Below are 18,999 nucleotides of genomic sequence, written 5' to 3'. Positions count from 1 at the left end.
CAAGTAATTAGCTACTCATGAGTCAGCAGCCAACACCACTCTTGAAGTGATTTGTTGATCTTCTCTTTTTCCTGCTTTGATCCTTAACCACTGCTACCAAAGCAAGCACAACCTAGGCTAACCTGGAACACTCCCTGACTTCCATTCAGATCTCTGGAGAGGGGAAGAAGAGGAAACAATAAACCCCCTCCTAGAATCACTGCTCACTGCCAGGCAGGGCATAGATCAAGATCAACATCTTAGATCAAAACCTGTCCTTCTGTCTCCATCTGCTGAGCAAAGTGCTGGGGACTGCTTCATCAGAGCTCTGTGCTCGGTGACACTGCTCAAGCTTTGGGCTTTCCACTGAGGAAGCCAGAGGTTAACAGGGTGACAAAGCCCTGGGCAGTGGTGTCCCTTTGGTTCCCTTGGTGTGTATTGGCCTGGGCGCAGGTCGGGGCTAGCAGCAATATTTTCCTGCTAAGACACTGCAGGAAGTGTGGCCAGCAGGTCAAGAGGGGATTCTGCCCTTCTGCTCTGCTCAGACCCCACCTGCAGCACTGCCTCCAGTTCTGGAGCCCCCAGACCAATAGAGACATGGAGCTGCTGGAGAGGGTCCAGAGGAGGCCACCAGGATGATCAGAGGGCTGCAGAACCTCTCCTGTGGGGACAGGCTGAGGGAGCTGGGGCTGTTCAGCCTGGAGAAGAGAAGATTCCAGGGAGACCTCAGAGCAGCCTTCCAGTACCTGAAGGGCTCCAGGAGAGCTGGGGAGGGACTTGTGACAAGGGCTGGGAGTGCCAGGATGAGGAACAATGGCTTGGAGCTGGGAGAGGGGAGACTGAAACTGGAGATGAGGAAGAAATTGTTTCCAGGGAGGGTGGTGAGCCTCTGGCACAGGCTGCCCAGGGAGACTGTGGCTGCCTCCTGCCTGGAGGTGTCCAAGGCCAGGCTGGATGAGGCCCTGAGCAGCCTGTGCTGGTGGGAGGGGTCCCTGCCCGTGGCAGGGGGCTGCAGCTTTGGGGTCCTTTCCAAGCCAAGCCATTCTAGGACTCCGTGGCTGCATTTCCACGACAGCAGCTTCTGTCAAGCTGTAATTAAATCAAACTCCACGTGGGCAGCCCCCAGGCTGTTTTCCAGGCACATTTCTAGATGCTTGCATCGTTTATGCTACTCACCACAAATTCTCCAACGCAGCTCCGGTTGTAAAAAGGCTCTTAAAATCCCACAGAGAACTTGCAAGTGCTTTGAGCAGGGTAATGTGGCTAATTAAAGCCTTTGCCAGCCCTGCGCTGGGTTGTGGAGGAGTTTCACATTTAATGAGTCAGGCTGGGGCCAGGCTCCTCCATTCAGCTCCTTAACGAGCTGCTCTCCCTCTCGCTCCACCTATTTACTCACTATGGATTTCGGGGCCGCTTTTGTCACTTCAGGAAACCCTGCCTGGCAGCCAGGGACACCTTGAGGCTGCCACCTCCTGGCCTCCAAATGCTGCTTGTGCTGCAGGAGACCTTCCTCCCTCTGCACAGCCACTGCTCCTGGAGAGGCAGCACAGCTGCCTGCCCTGTGCCAGCAGAGGGGATCTGCTCTCTAGAGAGCGCAGAAGACACTTCCAGGAAACAAAAGCACCAAGTGAAGTGCTATGCAAAAGCTCCACTTAGCTTCTTTAAAAGCAGGTTCAAAGGTTTCCTTGTGCTCAGGCAACTTCAATACAAAAGGTGGCAGAGAAAGGTTAAAAATCACCTTTGTGCGTGCATGTTCCTGGTGCAAGTGCACTCCCACCCCTCCTGCCAGGGGCACAGCACCGCAGCGTGAGAGGGGCTGGAAGGGAGCTCCGGAGATCATCGACTCCCACCCCCTGCCGGAGCAGGACAGGGTGGGGATGAACTCCTGCCAAGGTGGTTGGTTGTCAGAGAATCCTTAAAGGTCCCAGAGGAGAGCTGGGGAGGGACTTTAGAATAGAATAGAATTCTAGAGACTTCTGACAAGGGCTTGTGGTGACAGAGTGAGGGGGATGGACTGAAGCTGGGAGAGGGCAGACTGAGACGGGGGATGAGGAAGAAATTCTTTCCAGTGAGGCTGGGGAGACTCTGGCACAGGCTGCCCGGGGGGGCTGTGGCTGCCTCCTCCCTGGAGGTGTTCAGGGGCAGGTTGGATGAGGCCTTGAGCAACCTGGGCTGGTGGGAGGTGCCCCTGCCCATGGCAGGGGGCCTGGGACTGGATCATCTTTGTGGTCCCTTCCAGGCCAAACCGTTCCATGAACCTCTGAACCTCAGGCTCATACTAAGATGAGAAAGGAAGGAGGTCCTCTTGCAGGTTCCTGAGGTTTCCCTGACTCTGGGGAAAGCTTGCTTTAGCACTTGATTTTGTGGGAGAGAAAGGAGTTTAAGCCTCTGAGTCAAGGACCCTGTTCCCCTTCAAGGGCTTTGGAGACTGTTTCCATCATCTCCCTCTATTCAGTTACAGCATTAAGATGAAAGACAAACTAAAGAAGGAAACCAAGAGGGCAGAGTTTGTTTTGCAGCAGTGCTGGGAGCAGTTCTTTGCCTCAGGGTAACTCAGACAAGTATCTGGCCCTCAGACTGTCCTGACACGGAGGAAGGTTTGTGCTGTGCTCTTTTAAAGCAGCAGGAAGTCGTCCAAGAGCCTCTGAGCAGAGCTTGCCGTCTGGGCAAGTCCTGGGAAGGTCTGGAGCTGAGAAGCAAGGGTGGAAAAGGTTTGAAGTCTTTTTGCTGCTCCAGTTGTGTCTGCAATGAAAAACGTGAGAGGGAAGAGCAAAGCAGAAGCAGGCTGTAGCATGGGAAAAGAAAGCTGACTCCTGGTGTGTGACTGGAGCTGACCTCAGGCCTCATTTGAGGCTCATTTATAATTAAAAGCTTTTTCCTTTTCAAATATATATAATTTTTTCCCCCAAATTCCTTTCTTGTCCCTGTGCCATTCACACCCTGCTGGCCCAAGGTGAGACACTGGCCAGAAGGAAGGTGGTGTGGAGAGGGGACAAGGGATCAAACAAGAAGCTGCTTTTAAGAGGCAGATAGAGGCAGCCAGCTCCCTGCCACTGCCTGGTGGGGCAATGCCCCCAGGTGTGCCAGGGCCCAGCCTGCCACAACATCCAAAGTGCTGAGGAAAGGAGGTTTGCACAGACACTTCCCTACCTCTCTGAAACGCCTCCAGGGAGCCTGCTCCAGTGGATGAGAATCTTCTCGGGGAAGAACAATCCCAGGTGCAGCTTGAGGCCACTGCCTCTCCTGTCCCTTGTTCCTGAGGAGCAGAGCCCAACTCCCACCCCACTGCAGCCTCCTCTCAGGGAGCTGCAGAGAGCAATGAGGTCTCCCTCAGCCTCCTCTGCTCCAGGCTGAACACCCCCAGGGCCCTCAGCTGCTCCTCCCCAGCCCTGCTCTCCAGACCCTTCCCCAGCTTGGTTGCCCTTCTCTGGCCCTGCTCCAGCCCTCAGTGTCCTTCTTGCAGTGAGAGGCCCAAAACTGACCCCAGGATTCCAGGTGTGACCTCACCAAGAGCACAATTGCTGCTGGGGTCCTGCTGGCCACACCACTGCTGCTCCAGGCCAGGCTGCTGGTGGCCTTCCTGGCCACCTCAGCAATCTGCTGGCTCATCTTCAGCTGCTTTTGAGCAGCTCCCCAGGGCAGCTTTCCAGCTGCAATCACAAGGACACAGCTCACACCTGGCTTCTAATCCCTGGCTCTAGAATGTTTATGCTAAAGCTACTGAAAGCAAGAGATTTATTTCCTCACTTGAAACAAAGTAAAACCAAACCAAAACAAACCCAAAGCAAAGCAAAACTTTCAAGTAGAAGACCAGAAAAACATTTCCAGTAGCTTTTGGTGCAGGTAACTGCATGAATTAGCCTCAGTGTGCAGGACAAGCAGCACCTCCCTGGGCAGCCTGTGCCAAGCCCCAACCTGGGCTTTGATCCAAACCTTTCAGTGCAGCATTTCACCATTTTTGCATGTGTGGAACCTAGAAGCTTCCCTAGGTTGCAAATCACTGCAAGATGAAGCCAGCTGTGAACCAGCAGGGAGGTCTCAAACCATCCCCCTGCTCCTCCATCTTTTCCAGACAAGAGCCAAGGCCACTTTGTGAGGCAGCAGCTCGAGCCCCTGCCCTGGTACCCACACTGGGGGACCTGAGTCACTGCTGCCTCTGCAGGGCTAAGCAAAGGCCAAACAAAGGTGGTTTCATGTGGTGTGTCCACGTGTGGGGAGGTCAGAGGGCTGATGGAGGTCTGGAAGGCATCACTGAAGCGCAGTCAGGCTGGTGGCTGTGCCTCCTTTCGCAGAGGTCTCTTCAGAGAGAAGAAAGGGAAGTAAAGGAGCACTTGGAGCTGTTGTGGAGAGGCAGCAGAGTGTTCTGAGCAGGGACAGCTGGAAATGAACGAGACAAAAGCTCAGGGACCTGCTCTGGGTGAGCCATGAGCACAGAAAGGGCACCCCTGGGTGGTGAGCACCACGGCAAGAGGAGCCATGCTTCAGGAGGGAGTTCTGGGACTCCTTCCCTGCAGGGCTTTGTCACAATCCTCTGGCCAGCAGACCCCAGAAGTAATCCAAGTCTGCATGACTGAAGTCCTCATCCAGCCTGGCCTTGAACACCTCCAGGGAAGGGCATCCACAACCCCCCTGGGCAGCCTGTGCCAGGCTCTCCCCACCCTCACTGTACAGAATCTTTTCCCCATCTCCACTCTCAATCTCTCCTCTCCCAGCTCAAAGCCATTCCCCTCCTCCTGTCCCTCCCAGCCCTTGTCACAAGTCCCTCCCCAGCTCTCCTGGAGCCCCTTCAGGCACTGGCTGCTTCCTTGCCCCTCATCTGATCGCTGCAAAGCACTGCAGGACCATCCAAGCACGGTGAGAAGTGGCTTACCCTGGCAGCAGCAGCTGCTGGGCTCCACCTCAGGGGCGAGGGCACTTCGCTGCCATGAGCGCGGCAGTGAGGAACAGGAGGAGTGCTGCGAAGCACAGGCCGAGCACCAGGTAGCACCAGTGTGGGTTCTGCATGCAGCTCACTGCAAGGGCACAAGGCAGAGAGCTCTCACCACAGGCAGCAGCAGCTCAGCCTTCCTCTGAGCCCTGGGAGCATGCCAGGGCAGCGTGCCCAGGATGCAGCCGCAGGGTGCCACACTGTGACCTTGTGGAGGGTGAAGGAGGATGTCCTTGTGGAGGATGTCCCTGGTGTGCTGCAAGGGCAGCTGAGAGCTCTGGGCAGCTTCTTCAGCTGAATGTGTCTGAGGAATATGAAACCAAGCCCCAGATTCCTGTGACTGTGAAGCTGTGTGCCCAGCACTGCAGTCTTGCAGTGAAGCAGAACAAGCTCCAGGCTGCTGCTGCACTTCAGAGCTCTATTCATAGACTCACAGACTCGTGGAGGGGGTTGGGTTGGAAGGGACCCTCAAGATCATCCAGCTCCAATCCCCTCCCATGGGCAGGGACAGCTCCCACCAGCCCAGGCTGCTCAAGGCCTTATCCAGCCTGGCCTAGAATGACTTTGGTTGGCAAAGCCCTTCCAGGTCACCCACTCCAACCATTCCCTAAGTCTGCCATTCCCTAAGCCGTGGCCCTCAGCACCACAGCTCTGAAACACCTCCAGGGCTGGGCATTCTGCCACCTCCCTGGGAGTCTCTCCCAGTGAGGGATGTGAAGGGACAGAACTCACCCTCAGCTTTTCTCCCTGGGGAAGGCCTGGATTTTAATACTCCTTGAACAAAGCTCTGCAAACCTGGACCTCTGCACAGGAGAGGCAGCAGGGCAGAAAGGAGGAGAGGAGTGGGGTACCAGAGGCAGGCAGCAAGCATGGTGACACATCACACAGTGACACTGCTCTGCTGGCAGCACTGCTGCTGCTGCAGCCACTGCAGGCTGGCTGCCAGGCAGTCGAGGGGCATTGCACTGACATCACCAAGCTGGGTTTGTGTCTGCAGCAGCAGGGCCGAGACCTGCCCTGGGCCCTCTCTCTTGCCTCCCCAGCAGCCGCTTCATGCACAGCCATCGGCTGCAGCTTTCAGTTTCCCTTGTGGCAAGGCCAACTGATCCCCCCCCGCCCTCAGGGCAGCTTGCTGCTAACCTGGCTGCTTCTGGAGGCTGCGCAGGGGCAGTGGCAGGCAGGTGTGGCTGGGCAAGGGCAGGGGCACAGGAAGGTGCCCATGGCTGCCCTGTACCTGCAGCTCGGGAAGGGAAATGCTCTCCTCCCTCAGGCAGCGAGGGAAGCTTCTGAAGGGCTTTTAGCTGGCCTAGATCACATCCACATCTCTTTGGGCAGCCAGGCCCAGGCAGCTCCTCCTCTGTGTGCAAGATGGGGACTGATAGTGCACAGAGGGCAGTGGGAAGGGTGCTGCAGTACCTGCATGCCCGGCCTCGGGCGTGCCCTCAGCTCCGTCAGACTGGCACTGCAGGGCCACCTCGGCGTACCTGACTGAGTCACCTGCTGAGACACAAAGCGCTGCACTTGGAGACCCTGCCCCAGGCCAGCCCCTGCCACCCACACTGATGCCCTGCAGCATCAGAAACTGGGGAGCATCCCTCCCAGTTCCAGCACCCCCAGCACAAGCACAGGGAGCTGTTGGAGCAGGTTCGGAGGAGGCCACAACGATGATCAAAGGGCTGCAGAACCTCCCCCAAGGGCACAGGCTGAGGGAGCTGGGGCTGTGCAGCCTGGAGAAGGCTCCAGGAAGACCTCAGAGCAGCCTTCCAGCTGTGTCCCTTACCACCACACCTCTGCCTTCCATGCGGAGCTGGCACTGCCACTAACACTGCAGCAGCCCAGGCACACTTGCTCCCAGCCTGGAGAAGCCAAGGGCATGGAGCAGACCTTCCTCCCCCTGTGAACGTTCACACTGGGTAGCCAGGTCTAGGAACCACAGGGGACAACTCATCGTGGGGCTGTGAGTCCAGCAGCCCATTGACAGATGAGAACTTGGCAAGGAAACAGATCTGTGATCTGCAGAGGTGGGTGCCAAGGGTCTGGCAACGCTGCCAACGCCTTCAGCCCCTGAGGGAAGCTTTGTTCTGAGCAGGAGGGCAAGCTGTGGCTGGGCAGGGGCAGCCAGGCGCAGGCAGATGCATGTCTTACCTGGATCTGGAGCTGGGGAGGTGAAAGTCACTCTTCTCTTGGAGGAGACCTCTGCATAGACCACCTGCCCTGCCATCTCGCTCAGCTGCTCCCAGCCCTGCAGCCCACACGGACTGGCTGCGGCAGGAGGGCCCTGGCCTGCGCCCCGCCTGGCTCCCCCCGCCCCTGCCCGGGCTCCCCGGAGCCCTTCAGCCGCCCGCAGCGGAAGCGGAGCTGAGGCTGCTGGGGTGCAAATGGACATCCTCCCCTCGGGGCCTTACGAACAGCTCTGCACCCTGAGCCCCTTCCGCTCTCAGCTGCTCTACTGAGAGCAGCACTTTGAGCTCTGACCTTCAGCCCACGCAGAGCCTGCCTGCGGCACCCAGGCTGGCCACACGCCACGGGTGGGCACCTCCCCCTCAAACCAGCCAGACACCAAGGGGCACTTGAACATGAGACACAGACTGTGAGGAGCAGATCCCCTGCATCACTGGTAAGAGATGAAGACCCTTGCATTGTAGTTGGCCCTCAGAGAGCAGAGGGACAGGGGCCCTGGGCTCAACTCTGGCAGCTCTGCCGGTTCAGCATCCTAGAGACATGGCACAGGCCCCCAGGCAGCCTGCCCAGAGGTCCAGCAGCACCCAGCAGCAGCAGCACCCGGAGCCCTCAGACTGCTGGTGATGGACACCCAGCTCCACAGCTCCAAACCTCAGCTGCAGCCACACACTGGAGCCCCCAGGAGTCACAACTCCTTCCCACAAGGTGTCCCTTCTGGAGGGGGTGATGGGGACAACCCCCTCCATCTGTGCCAGCCCTTTGGTGCCCATCCCTGGAGGTGGTCAAGAACTCTCCCTGGGGCCATAGTTTAGTGGCCATGGTGGTGCTGGGTTGATGTTGGACTGGGTGAGCTTGGAGGCCTTTTCCAATCCAAACAATTCCACAATTCCATGATTTTGACCCTCCCTGGTACCACAGCAAGACCAGGTCTCCTCCCAGCCCCCGAGCCTGCTCTGGTCACCACCCATGTGTCAGCAGCTGGTTGGTGCTCTCAACAGCTCTGTCCCAGAGGCTGCTCTGGGGGCACCTTCTGTGGCCTGGGTGACACTGCCTGGACATTGTTAATGATGGCATCTGCTGCCTTCTCTTCTCTGGGAAGGGGGCAGCTTCCCACAGCTTCCTCTTCTCCACCAGGGCCAGTTGTGAGAGCATTGGGAAATGGGAGTATCCTCTGGATGTCCAAACCTGCCTGTTCCTACTGTGTCTCCTGCTCCAGGCCAGGCTGCTGGCATTGCCCACCTGAGCACTCCCTGGCTCATCTTCAGCTGCTGTCACCCAGCAGCCCCAGGGCTTTCTCTGCTGGGCAGTTTCCAGCCACTCTGCAGCACCCATGGGGTTGTTGCCACCCAGCTGCAGGACCTGGCACTTGCCCTTGTTGGATCTCATCCTATTTTCCTCAGTCCACAGATCCAGCCTGCCCAGGTGCCCCTGCAGAGCCTTCCTGCTCTCCAGCAGACTGACACTGCCCCCCAGCTTGCTGTCATCTGTCCTAGGCTTGGCCAGGATGGGGTTAATGTTGTAAGAGTCTTTAGTTATCTCCTTCAGAAGCTGGGAGGGGGCACAGCCATACCCTTCCCTAAGGCAGGGCTGCAAGGCAGGGCTGGCAGGAAGGCAGCACTGAAGGCAGCCTGGCCCAGCCTGGCCCAGCCTGGCCAGGCCATCCCACTGGGCGCTGGGTTTTGCAGGCACTGCCTGACCAGCCTGGCTGTTCCCCATGACTGTTGTTATCTCTTGGTGCTCTTCTGAACTCTTCTTATCTCAACCCTCTGGAACTGGACACAATACTCCAGATATGGGCTGGACAGGGCAGAATAGAGGAGGAGGAGATCCTCCTTTGACCTGCTGGCCACACTCTTCTTAGTGCACCCCAGGAGACTTTCTTGGCCAGTCTGCTGTCCCACAGCCAGCCTGCTGTGCCCCAGCTCTCCCAGGCCCTTCTGCATGGTGAAGCTCACCCCTCACCCTCTGCAAGAGCTGTGTCCTTCAGGAGCACCCAGAAGGATGTGCACCAGTGCACCCAGAACTGGTTTAGAGCTTTCACTAATTCCTAGAATGGTTTGGGCTGGAAGGACCTCGGAGATCATCCAGCTCCACTCACACCACTCGAAATCCACACGCTGGCCTTCTCTGGCAGAGCACAGACACCAGTGCTCTACTGGGAGGCAGCTAACGTGAGCCTGAGCAGGTCCTGCCTGACCTTGGCCACAAAAAGAAGTCTGTGGGCCAGAATCAGTCAGAAGGTCACAGCTGTGTCCCTCACCATGCTCATGGCCCTGTGACTCCTCAGCACCTTGCCAGCGCCACAGAGGCACCCACAGAACAGAGAGCAGCAGCCCTCAGAAAGCTGTGGAGTTACTGCAGTTGCTCTGCTGACACAACAGAACTCCAGGCTGGGATGCCAGTGGGGAATCTCCTGCTGCACAAACGCTTAGCTGCCTCGGGGGAGATAAACCAAAATGTGCCCTCACCCACTCAGAAAGGGAAAGCCCAAACACAGACACTCACCGAGCCGGGCTGCAGGCTCCTTAGTTAAGCAGGTCCCAGCCGAAGAGGAGAGGACCCAGCTGCCAGGCTGCCCGGGGCATGCTCCCGGGGCTCCGCAGGGTGACTCCATCCACAGTCCGTCCCGGGCGGTCGATTCTTCTTTAGTCGGAGGGCTGAGTCCTCCCAGCAACACTAAAGAGCTCCTGGGCCCTGCGGCACCGGCTCACGTCGGGAGGCATCGAGACGACCTTTGCCAGCTCCTGGCGAGCCTCGGGCCCCTGTGCCAGGGCGTCTCCCAGGGCGGGTGTGCCTGCCGCGGCCAGGCTGCAGCGCAGCGGGACCCGCGGAGAACGAATCCGCATACTGCCCGGAGCGGCTGCCCGCGGCCGAGCCCCAGCCCCACTTCGCTCCCCTGCAGCTCCTCCTGCCTCCGTGGGGGGAAACGAGATCCAGGGGAAACGTCTCTGAGCTGCCAGCCGCGGGCAAGGGCTGAAACCAAGGCAGCGACAGAAATCCACCCGAGGCACCAAACCGCAGCTCTGGTTCCAGCCACGCTGCTCCAGGAGGACTGAGCAAACACCTCCGAGGGGAGAGAGAAAAGTTAATGAGGGACAAAGGGCTCGGCTCAAGCCTCCCTGCAGACGCACAGCAGCTCCAGCAAGGCTTTCCAAACACCTACAGCACCCCTGGACCGGGCGGGTTCCCCCGGGAAAGGAAAAGTCCTTCCTACGAAGGCGGCAGAGCCCTGGAGTAGGCTGTGCAGCCTCCTTCTCTGGAGGCATTCTAAACCCGCATTCCTGTGGGGTTTACTCCGGCTGATCCTGCTCTGGTAGCGTTGCTGGACTCGACGGTTTCAAGTGTCTTCCAAACCACCACCACCCCCCCACCCCCCCGATGGGACTCGCTGGCTCTGTAACCGGGCACGGTAGAGGTCCGGTACAGCTAAAACCTGGCCGGCCGTGCCCCGCCGCGGCCACCGTCCCGACCTGCCCGGACTCACCCGGTCGCGCCAGGGCTCGGCGGCTCTCAGGGTCTCTGCAAAGTCGGCTGCAGGGCGGCTGCAGGGCGGCTGCAGGCGGGCTGCAGAGCCGCCGCAGCTCCGCCCAACGGCCCAACATCCAGCGGTGAAGGCGGAGCTCATCCCAGTGTATTTAAGTGGAGGAGCAGGGTGGCGTGAGCCCATCATTGCAGCCCGTGAGTCAGTGTGGGCACCGGAGCCACCCTGGGCGTACGGGCTTGCAGGAGGACCGGAGAGCGGCGCGGGCCGAGCGCGGAGCTAGCAGGTGAAAGGGCGGCTGGGGAGCGGGCAGCGAGTACCGGCCGGGCAGGCAGCGCGATGGGGAGGCAGGATCCCGGCATTCAGACACAACCTCCCTCCCTCTCCCCCTCCCCAATTCCTCCCCATTATCCAGAGAATCCCCCGCTGCCAGCATCCAGACACACACACCCCGGCACCCAGAGACCCTTCCTGGCACCAGAGACGACTCCTATCCATTGCACCCAGAGACCGCTACCACCACGCTGTTGGGTCAGATTCCACTCGCCCCATCCCTCGGCACCCAGAGACGCCCTCCCCTCACCCCCGCCCCGGCAAGGAGACACCTCCCCGTTTCCCTCGGCATGCGCTGGGATCCAGCAGCCTCCTGTAGCCGTGGGAGCGGCTGCGCTGCCCTGCGCCGGGGGTGACTGACCGGGAGGGGGCTGGGACATTCGAAGAGGAGGAAAGGCTGAGAGCCTTGCGGCTGTACAGCCTGGAAGAGCAGCCCCAGAGGGGATCAGAGAAATGCTCAGCCCCAGATAAAGGGTGGGGGGCAATCGCCAGGCCGGGCACTCCGGGGCCGAGCGCGGAGGGGCGGGGCGCCGGCTCGGCAGCCTCCGGCGCGGCTGAAGGGATGGGTGCCGAGCGGGCGCCGGCGGGACAGGCAGCGGGTAGGGAGGCAGCGCGGTGACCCCGTACGGTGCACACACCCCCACGCCCTCTCCGCCCTGGCATGAACCCCTCCCCATTCCCCCGTCCCCGCGGCTTCCAGAGCCACCTGGATGCCGCCGTCCCTTTCTCATCATCCAGCGCCACCTCCGGGCCGCGCAGCAGCCAGGCCAACCTAACGCGCAGGCGGGACAGCCTCTGGTGCTGGTCCCGCGTCGCAGGGAGCCCAGCCGCGGAGAAAGGGTGGGGGCAAGAGGCTGAGGCCAGGCTCTTGTCAGTGGTGCCCAGGGACAGGACAAGAGGCAGTGGGCACCAACCCGAACCCAGGAGCTTTCACTCAAACATGAGGCAAAACGTCTTTGGTGTGAGGGTGCTGGAGCCCTGGAGGAGGCTGCCCAGGGAAGCAGGGGAGTCTGCTTCTCTGGACTGATTCCCAACCCACCTGGCTGTCGTGACCCTGATTTAGCAGGGGGGTTGCCCTGCATGACCTCTGGAGGGGCCTCCCAATCCCTGCCCTTCTGTGGCGGTGCCAGCAGGAGGGGGCGGCTGGGGGCCCTGCAGCACCCCCAGACAGAGCTGAGGGAGAAACTGCAGAGGAGTCGAACAAGGGCTAAAGAAGAGGGGAAAGGGCAAGCAGGGCTGGCCTGGGTCTCCTGGGCCAACTGTCTGGGGGCCTGGAGCCAGACAGAGCTCCTGCTGCTGTTCTCTGCAGAGGCAAAAGTTTGTGGCACAAAGGGAGAGCAAAATGCTGTGGCTGGATGAGCTCCCAGAGGTGGGAATGGCTTCTGTGGCTCGGTGGGAAGCTGCTGGCCTTCAGGCTGCACCTTGGTCTTCTGAATGCAGACCTGCCTTGGAAGGAGCTGCCCTGCTCTGGCAGGGGTTGGAGGAGATGGTCTCCAGAAAGCCTCACTGGAGTGAGCCCCAGCAGGACCCCAGGGAGCTGCCCTCTGCAGCCCAGGCTCAGCCTCAGCTGGGATGCCGACTGCTAATTCCATGGCTCACTGGGGTCGGTGACCTCCTCCTCCCTGCCTGGGATGCTCCATCCCTTCCCTGTCAGGTTGTTCTCATCTGCTCTGTCCTTCCTGTGGCCTCCAGAACTGCTCTCAGTGCCCCTGTGCCTGGGAAGGAGGAGATGTGCAAGCTGTCAGAGGCCACCTCCTCCTCTGGGGGCCCCCAGCACAAGCTCCTTGTTTGCCCAGCCTGCTCCTTCCTTTCCCTGCCCAGCCTGCCCTCATCCTCCCAGGCAGGGGCAGTGAGGGAGGCAGCTGTGGGATTCTGCTGGTGCCACTGTGTGTGGGCAGGGGGGAAGCCCACACTGAACACTGCTCCTTGCTTCATGTTCAGCTCCAGATGAAGGCTGAGGAGGAGCAATATGCTGAGGAGGAGCAAGATGCTGAGTCCACCCTGGTGCTACAAGGACCTGCTGGGCAGATCAACTCCACTGATGCCAGAGAAGTGTCTGCTGGTTCCTGGCTGTACAGGCAGCTGAGGCACAGCAAAGAGCTGCACAAGGGTAAGATTCATGTCTGCTGCTGGCTCAGGGCCCCTTTCTGCAGGGAGCCTGCAGCCCAGCTCCAAGTCAAGCTGCAGGTGCCCTGCTCTGGCCAAGACATAGCCTGGGAGGTGTCCTGGGGGCAAAGCTGCAGTCCCAAAGAGCAAGGGAGCTGCTGAGCTTTGATCCTCTGGGGTGCCAGTGGGCACTGTCCCAGGGGGCCCTGGCCTGTGTGCAAGGCTGCTGCAGCAGATGCAGGAAAGGAATCCAAAAGCTCTTCAGCAAAACAGTTTGAGCCTGGGCCAGGGATGAGCTTGGCCATGCCCCTGCCACCTGTGTGTGAGAAGGAGCATGGGACCAAGAGTCAGCTCCTCGGGGTCGAGGCTGCAGCCACCCTCTGCAGCTCAGCTCCTCGGGGTCGAGGCTGCAGCCACCCTCTGCAGCTCAGCTCCTCGGGGTCGAGGCTGCAGCCACCCTCTGCAGCTCAGCTCCTCGGGGTCGAGGCTGCAGCCACCCTCTGCAGCTCAGCTCCTCGGGGTCGAGGCTGCGGCCGCCCTCTGCAGCTCAGCTCCTCCGGGTCGAGGCTGCGGCCGCCCTGCCCTCAAACCATCCACTGCCAGAGAGTCACCTTGGCTGCAGCAGGGTCTGGCCTTGCATGCTTGGAGCTCAACTGCAAAGCTGCCCTGCAGCTGTCTCACCTCACCCTGAAACCCTGCCTGAGCCTCAGTGTCTCACCTCCACCTCCACTCGTGATCCTCCCTTCCACAGCCCCTGTCATGTTGATTGTGGTTCTGGTGCTGATCCTCACCATCATGGTTCTGGTGCTGATCCTCACTGCTTTTGGTAAGCTTTGGGAACATTTCCCACCCGAGATCCCTTCTCCTCTGCCATCTGGGCTGCCCTTGGCTGGCCAAACGTCTCCCCCCGGGCTGGTTCCCCTGCCCAGTGCCAAGCTGTTGCCAGGCTCAGATGTGGTTCTCTCCTTCCCTTGGCAGCTGTCACCTACAGGACTCCTGAGCAGTGTCGCAGAAACCAGATCCTTCTTGCTGGGACCTATTACCTCCGCGTGGAGCCGGAGCTTGGGCTCAACTGGACATCTTGTCAGGCCTCATGTGCTGAGCAGGGATTCAGGCTGCTTTCCTTCCACAGCCAGGAAGAACAGGTAATGGGAGCAACCCCCTCAGCAGCTTCTGTGCCAAGCTCTCCCCTTGGCAGCACTTTCAGACCTTTGCCTGCAGAGCTTCCCTTGAAGCCTTGCCAGAGGAGGGAGCTGGGGCAGTGCCTGCAGGACCTGGTCTGGGGGGCAGCTGCTGGGCTGCAGCAGGGGCAGGAGCAGGACAGCTGCCCCTCACTGCTTTGCAGCCTGGGCTTGGCTTGCCTATGCCAAGCTCTGTGCTGTGAACTGGCCTTCCCAGCAATCTGTCCTGTGGCCCTTCACCTTCAGGCAACTCTGCTTCTGCCCACAGCCAGCTGGAGCCTTTGCTTTCTGTCAGACCCCCTCCCTGCCAGAGCGGGGCTGACCCTCATGATCTGCTTGCACCTCTGCTCAGCTCTGCCTTCGTGCCCCTTGGGGACACCTGCTGCTGCCAGGGCTGGGAGTGCCCCCAGCTGGGGCTCTGCAGACCTTTCCTCATTCTAAGGGCTCTGTGGAACTCTGCCCTGCTCATGAGGGGGGTCCAGGTGCATGGAGCTGCCTCTGGCAGGGCTTTGTGCACAGCTGCTGCCTTTGCAGTGCTGCCAGTGGGGCCCTGGCTTCACCCAGAAGTTTTGGCTTTGTGTTTCAGGCTTCTGTTCGCAAGGTGCTGAGGATAGAAGAATGCTGGGTGGAGCTGCCCAGTGAAGCTGGACCCTCCTCCTCAGAGCATGGTGCTGCCCCAGGGAAGGACCTGTAAGTCCCTTTGGTTGTGCAGCACAGAGAGCAGCAGCGCAGAGCTGGGGCTCACAGCACAGGGCTCCTGCAGCCCTCTGGTTTGTAGCTCTGGCAGCAAACTCTGCATTTCCTGCTGACCCCACTCCAGCAGCAGCCCTCTGGAGAAGGCCCTGATTCCAGGAGGGCTGTTGGCAGCTCAGCACATCCAGGTGCTGTGGCTGACCATCCCTGTGTCCCCTCAGACAGGGGTTCAGTCTGTGCTGTGGACATTTCAGGCTTCTTTAGACCCTCAGCACTTTGGGTTCCCCATGGCATCCTTTGTGCTCCTCCAGCCCCAAGTCCCTCGCAAATCCACAGCCCTGTTTCAAGGCTGGAAGAGAAGGGAGGGACAGGCAGCAGGGAGTCCACATTCAGCTGGGCAGAGCAGCCTCAGGAGAAAGCCTCCCTGCTCAGTGAGTGCTGCACAGCCTGCAGGCAGCTCCAGCCCCCCTGCTTCTGCCAGAGCAGGGGTAAACTGCAGCAGCTCTGCACCGGGGCCAGCAAACAGCAGTTCCCCTGCTGCTCTTCTCCAGAGCACTGCTGGCCTAGTGGTCCCAGGCAGGATGCAGCAGAGGCTGCCTCTGGTCTGTCTTCCTCTCCCTGTCTGACAGCTGGCAGGGCCTGTTCCCAGAGCCAGAGGTCCCTGCAGCACTGCAGGAGCTCAGCAGGCTGTGCTCATCCCCCTGGACACCGCCCCTGGCTCTTAGCAGCTGAGACTGCCAGGGGGGGAACAAAGCCCAACTTCAGCAGAGGTTTGGGGTTGCAGCAACCTCAAATATTTGCCCCAGGAGGAGGAATTCTTTGCTCATCTCTGTCCTCTTGCTGTGTGTTTTCAGAGGCAAGGCAGAGGGCACCTCTCAGTGTGCCTACGTGACCGAATCCGGCTCCGCTACTGCAGGATGCTCCCTGCCCAGGTGCTGCCTCTGTGCCAAGGCTCTGCAGCCGTGACCTAGAGCCTCACCTGGGTGGACCTGGGGGACATGCCCCGTGGGTGGTCAGCTGGGGCCCGTGGCAGCCTGCTACACCCACACTCTCAGCTCACCTGCAAGCCATCAGCATTTGTGCTGCCTTCCAAAACGTGTTTCAGACCTTGTCTGCCAGGAGAGAAGAGGAATCTGCCCAGTCCTCTTGGGAGGCCTCCTGCAGCGGAGGTCAGCAGTGCTGCCGACCAAAGTGAAGGTGCAGTGGGACTCTTTCTAGTCTTCCAGTGACTGAGGATCTCCTTGGTGCTCTCCTTCCCCTTTCAATGGACCTTGGGCACTCGTAGCAGCCAGGGGCACCATCCTCTCTCAGCTGCTACTGTGACGTGTTTTGGGCCTGTTTTCAACACTCCCTGTCTCACTCACTGCTGCTGGCTGCTTCCCTTGCCCTGCATTGCTCTGTGGACAGAGGCTCTCAGTTTGCACCCTGGCCAGCCTCCCACCAGACCAGGTTGTTCAGGGCTCCATCCAGCCTGCCCTTGCTGGGGTGCTGACTTCACCAGCCCCAGCAAGAGCTGCTGGAGTGTCTGTTGGAGCCTGCAGCTGGCTGCCCACTGCAGGGACACCAGCTAAGGGTTGTGCCACTTGCACCTAACCTGCTAGTGATGCCAGGACCACAGGATGCCTTTGGTGAGGAAAGCCTCTCCAGATCACCAACTCCAGCCAGCAGTGCAGCAGCAGCAGCCTGGGCAGAAAGTCCTGTCAGGTGGCCAGCAGCTCTGAGGTGCTGAAGGGACAGCTGTGCCACTCACCTCCTGCTTGAGGAGGCCTGACTCGGGTCCCACTGATGCCAGCCTCACACCCAAGTGCCTCCACAGCCAGCTCAGGTGCTTCACACTGGTGCAGATCCAGGCCAGGCTCCTGCTCTGCCGTGCAAAAGCTGTGATGATGTGGCAGTTCAGGCTGGGTGCCCCCTGCTGCTGCCACACAGGATACATCTCTGGTGCCCCGAGGGTCCAGCCCAGAAGGTGAACTCAGGAAACAGCCAATGTCATACCCATAATATCCTGCACCCTATAAATCCATCTGCAAAGTCTCTCTCTTCCTCTTCCTTTCCTCCCTGCTCCCGTGGGAGATGCTCCCTGTCTGGTAACTGGGGGGAAGTATCTCAAGGCTCTTGGACCTGGACAGGCCTAATGCCAGGAGGAGAAAGGAGAGGCAGTTTCAGACCTGGCCAGCTGAGACCAGCCTAACAGTGGGGATGAAGAAAGAGGTCTGGGGGTTTTGGGTGTACCCTCGGGTGGGGAGAAGGGAAGTGCTGGGAGGTTTTTGGGGTATGCTGTAAGGGACTCTGAGCCCTGAGCCAGCAGCAGACATGAGTCTTACCCTTGTGCAGCTCTTTGCTGTGCCTCAGCTGCCTGTACAGCCAGGAACCAGCAGACACTTCTCTGGCATCAGTGGAGTTGATCTGCCCAGCAGGTCCTTGTAGCACCAGGGTGGACTCAGCATCTTGCTCCTCCTCAGCATATTGCTCCTCCTCAGCCTTCATCTGGAGCTGAACATGAAGCAAGGAGCAGTGTTCAGTGTGGGCTTCCCCCCTGCCCACACACAGTGGCACCAGCAGAATCCCACAGCTGCCTCCCTCACTGCCCCTGCCTGGGAGGATGAGGGCAGGCTGGGCAGGGAAAGGAAGGAGCAGGCTGGGCAAACAAGGAGCTTGTGCTGGGGGCCCCCAGAGGAGGAGGTGGCCTCTGACAGCTTGCACATCTCCTCCTTCCCAGGCACAGGGGCACTGAGAGCAGTTCTGGAGGCCACAGGAAGGACAGAGCAGATGAGAACAACCTGACAGGGAAGGGATGGAGCATCCCAGGCAGGGAGGAGGAGGTCACCGACCCCAGTGAGCCATGGAATTAGCAGTCGGCATCCCAGCTGAGGCTGAGCCTGGGCTGCAGAGGGCAGCTCCCTGGGGTCCTGCTGGGGCTCACTCCAGTGAGGCTTTCTGGAGACCATCTCCTCCAACCCCTGCCAGAGCAGGGCAGCTCCTTCCAAGGCAGGTCTGCATTCAGAAGACCAAGGTGCAGCCTGAAGGCCAGCAGCTTCCCACCGAGCCACAGAAGCCATTCCCACCTCTGGGAGCTCATCCAGCCACAGCATTTTGCTCTCCCTTTGTGCCACAAACTTTTGCCTCTGCAGAGAACAGCAGCAGGAGCTCTGTCTGGCTCCAGGCCCCCAGACAGTTGGCCCAGGAGACCCAGGCCAGCCCTGCTTGCCCTTTCCCCTCTTCTTTAGCCCTTGTTCGACTCCTCTGCAGTTTCTCCCTCAGCTCTGTCTGGGGGTGCTGCAGGGCCCCCAGCCGCCCCCTCCTGCTGGCACCGCCACAGAAGGGCAGGGATTGGGAGGCCCCTCCAGAGGTCATGCAGGGCAACCCCCCTGCTAAATCAGGGTCACGACAGCCAGGTGGGTTGGGAATCAGTCCAGAGAAGCAGACTCCCCTGCTTCCCTGGGCAGCCTCCTCCAGGGCTCCAGCACCCTCACACCAAAGACGTTTTGCCTCATGTTTGAGTGAAAGCTCCTGGGTTCGGGTTGGTGCCCACTGCCTCTTGTCCTGTCCCTGGGCACCACTGACAAGAGCCTGGCCTCAGCAGGGGTGGAAGGGGGGTATGCACCATACGGGGGCACAGCCTGCATCCCCACCCGCTGCCTGTCCCGCCGGGCGCTGCCCTCTCGCCACTTGCCCCTTCAGCCGCCCCGGGGGTTGCCGAGCTGGGGCCCCGCTCCGCCGCGCTCGGCCCCGGTGTGCCCGGCCTGGCGCTGCCGCGGCACTCACCTCCCGCAGCATGCGTGTCAGCCACCGGTGCTCCACGACCTGGCGCCGCGATGAGCTCTTGCGGTGTCTGTGCTGCAGCCTGGGTGTGGTCCCGGGGGTGGTGTCGGGCGGAGCCCGGGGCGTGGTGGCTGTCCCTTGAGTCAGGACAGGTGTGCGACACGGAGCAGGCTGGGAGCAGGACCGGGGGGGGGCAGCTTCAGCCGCCCCTGCCTGCCGCCGCACCGGCCGGGGTCGGGATGGACCTGTGGAGGTTCCAGGCTATGCCTTTAAAATTGTTACAGATTCCGAGCAGAAACGTAGAAAAATATAAATAAATCAGCAGTGGGTGTAAAAAGGAAAACGAAAGGTTATTC

The sequence above is a fragment of the Dryobates pubescens genome, chromosome 15 (genome assembly GCF_014839835.1).
Source record: "Dryobates pubescens isolate bDryPub1 chromosome 15, bDryPub1.pri, whole genome shotgun sequence".
Lineage (NCBI taxonomy): Eukaryota > Metazoa > Chordata > Aves > Piciformes > Picidae > Dryobates > Dryobates pubescens.
Note: the sequence above shows the minus strand (reverse complement) of the source record.